Raw genomic sequence first — 3,831 nt, 5'->3', positions numbered from 1 at the left:
GAAAAACTCAGCTATTTTTATTATTATTTCAATCTCAGCCCCTATAAAACGTATGGATGACTAAATGAATCATTATAGATCAAATCCAAGTGTATAGCTTATACTATTTCTTAACTATCCTTCAGAAACAAGATTTCTTTTCCTGATGCTACAGATCCATTGCTTACACACACAAGCAAGTGACTAGATGTAGCAATCTCCGTAATGCAACCGTATTTGTTAAAACAGAGGATATCGCATCTGTTTTGGAAAGCTGAAGAAGTGGCAAGCCTCTTAACTGTCTCTCAGCTGATACTGGAAGGCACAGAATCACCCACTTCCCCCTGTTCAATAGTTTCTCAAGGAAATGAAATCATGGACAATTACCTTTCGCTAAATCAGTTTGGTGTTTGTGGGAAAAGCCTCAAACAGTAACACCCCGGCACGCGTACAAGCTTGAAACTCGAGCTAACTTTTTCTCAAACAAACAGAAAGTCCAAACAAAACAGAAGCTTTATCTTTTTAGTTGTGTAATTACAGCACAATACCTAACTATGAAATTACTCAAGTAAGACCTCTTTCCAGTACAATAACATCAATAAGATTAAAGGGATATTCAGTAAGAAAATCTACACCACTTCATCACCTAATTCAGCCTCTCTTGAAAGAGCACCAGTTGTATTGAATTAGTCTTAAGGACCCTTTTCAAACCAATGAGCCTCTAATTCTCTCCAGATGCAAAGACAGAAATTTGGTTAGCTAACAGAAGAGGTTTTAGACAGAATCCTTTAAGTGCTGATTAGGGTATTTTTATCTCCCATTCTACCTATTTATCGCTGATTACTTCCTCAAGGATATATTATAACAACACCAGTTACAAAATCAGCTCAGCTCACTAAAAATAAACGAAGCTTTTCCTCATGCCCCTTTCTCCCTGCAGATTACATGTCACATGCTGAGGCTAATGTAAAAGCATGCACACACGCGTAACTATAAACGCATTCGGATGGCACAGAAATATTGTTCTTAGGTAACACAGTGAAACTGTTTTGATCGGTACTCACCACACCGAGTTTTTACGAGAGCGGTTTCAGATATATCAGTTGGATTTCCCTTTTCAGTGAGGGAGAAAGGAGATTTTTCGTTCCCTCCCTGCCTGCCTCCCTCCCCGGCCAAGCCTACGAGAGCCTGATCCTCCCGCTGGGTATAATCCAGTTACCGAGCCTGGTGGCTGCAGGGGGAAAGGTGCCCCCGCCGCTCCGCTCCGCTCCGCGCCGCGCGGAGAAGCGCTGCTGCGGGCAGCGCCGGGAGCGTGTCAGATTGTAAGTGAGGAGCGGCGGCAGCAGCGAAACATCAGAGCTTCCTGTTACATCACCCTGACCCCGCCTGCAGCCAGCGTTAAGTTACTTTTCTTTCTCAAATGGCATGTCCCAGGGAAGCCAGGCTCCTCCGGTATTTCTAGACGGGAGCGGGGAGCTGCCCGAGCCCCGACGGTGGCCGTCTGCTCTCCGACAGCGCTGCTCCCGCCGGGAGACGCTCTGCCCGCACCTTCGCCCAGGTCGGCTGCAGCTCGTCCGCCCGGATAAAAGCCAGCGCTCTGAAACGAGTCGGAAAACACGCACCCGTTCTGTTGGAGAGGAGGAGACCGCGGGACCCGTCTTTTCACGTGTCGAGCCAGTGGGATTCGTCCTCCTCCTCGAACCAGACCCAGAGAAATAGCTCAGCTTGGACCTCTATTCGGAGACAAATAATACACAATAGCCGCATTCCTCCTTAATATGACTGACGTGACCCACCTCTGCCAGAAACTGCAGGGGCTGCATTATGTCCCATGCTGTGAGTGCTGAAAAGCTCTAGAGAGAAATACTTTTGTTCCTCAAACGTAAAACTGCATTAAAGGTCAGATCAAATTTTTCAATTTCAAGCAAGTGCGCAATTTAAAGTGCCGCTTTGTTTTATACCCAAGCAAAAAACTGTATGTAAGTAAGTCTTTGAAATATCAAGGGTAGAAAAAAGGCAGCAGGAATATTACTATTGCTGCACAGAACTCTAGGCTGCATTTTTTTAAATGCCAGTGATTTGAAAGCACAACTATGAACTGCCCGGTTTGAAAAATGCCGTAAGTGAAGACAAAACAAAATTAATGGCAGTCCTTCTACTAGCTTCAGAGAATTTTGTATCAGGACCTAAAAACGTTTCTTTGAGAGCATTTATCACTTGTTCCTCGTACAATTGATACCTGTGCTATAGACAGAATCTGTGCTCTCCAAATCAATAGGCAGTTGCTGTGTGCAAATGACAACACTATGCTGAACAGACGGGGAGTTCATGGAGCATTAAGCTCAAATACTGTTAACACCTCTAACACCAGTACTCCTTATGGAAGGCCATAAGGACCTCCCAAAGGTCGTGGTTTCATAAGTGCGCAGCAAAATTATAACCATTTAATTTGCTCCTGAAACAAGATAAAGTATTCTGCTTGCTTCTCACTGCCTGTTGCTCATCCACTCTTTTTACCAGCAGAAACTTGCGTGGAACATGTTGTGAACGGGATGAGGGAATTTATCTGGCCATTGAAAATCTTTTCCTCAAAAATGAAAACAGCAAGAAATCCAAAACTAAGCAAAAAAACCCCAAACAAAAAACCCCACGCCAGGGTCAGGAAAAATCCAGAGGGAAAAGGGGGGCAGGAATAGTTTAAATCCATATAGCCACTGGATAATAAAAATTGTGAAATCACACTAGGGTCACTAAAAGAGCAGGCACATGACTTTAATACTCATTTGGCATATGCGAGTGTTGGTGCTTCTAGGATCTTACATCAACAGGAGAATGTTTGAGTTTTATAATCAGTGAAGAACTAAGAACTGGCACTCTAAACTTCTAGGCAATGTAAGCAGATATAAGCCGGGGATTAGCTCTGATTCTGAACAGTGATGGAAATTTACTTCTCTGAAATAAACGGTGTCACCTCAGGTAGTGGAATTTCATCAGAAGTAAGACCGGCTGCATTATTTTAGACCAGTTAGGTCTGGGCTATAGACTACAACATAGTATGTTACACACTGTAACCTAGAAAATAATCCATGTATTCCAGCCAAGCACACATGTTCAAGACAGGCATCTGAATCAGCTGGAGAGATTTATTACACAGGCCATGTTTGATTTGGCATGTCAAATTCAGTGGAGTTGTGTGGGGTTTGGGGGTTTCTTATTTTAGTTCCAAAGTCTTATATTCTACTTATTTAGCTATCATTGGAACTTTCTTACTCCTACTCCGCAGGTATTTGAGACGTCTCAGCTGGTGTAATTTACACTTCAAAGACGCAGAAGGCCCCCACGCTACTCCAGCTACCCCTTCTTCTGGCTGAAAGGCACGTAAATTACACCAATACGGGCTGCCTTGGTTATCAACAGCGTGGGCGTGAGCGGTCCAAAGGGGATCTAAATGAGCACAACTGACTGCCCTTTAACCAAAGAAAGCTTAAAACCGTGCGAAGCAAAAAAAAATCTAGTTCTACCTCTTACCGCAAACTTTGATCTGATCCTAAAAGTTCAAGGATAAATACGGTTCTGCAAAGAGCGAGACTACCCATGTTCGGCTACGAGAGTCCCTCTCTCTAGCGCTGCAGCTGCGACAAATGCCTCTCCCCGGACGATAAAGGGACCGTAGGGCAGCGGAGCACAGCCCAGCAGCGCAGAGGGCCGCAGTGCCCGCACCCGGCCGTGCCCAGGGCAGCAGAGGCTCTAGCCGCCGCGCTTCCCGACCCCGTCTGTCGCAGAGGCCTCGTCCACCGTAAAGCTCTTCCCAGCGGAGCCTCCGGCGCCCGGGCGGGGGCAGCGGCAGGCCTA

Source organism: Aptenodytes forsteri, unplaced genomic scaffold, assembly GCF_000699145.1.
Source record: "Aptenodytes forsteri isolate BGI_AS27 unplaced genomic scaffold, ASM69914v1 Scaffold318, whole genome shotgun sequence".
Lineage (NCBI taxonomy): Eukaryota > Metazoa > Chordata > Aves > Sphenisciformes > Spheniscidae > Aptenodytes > Aptenodytes forsteri.
The sequence above is the reverse complement of the archived record's forward strand: the minus strand, read 5'-3'. Positions refer to the sequence as shown.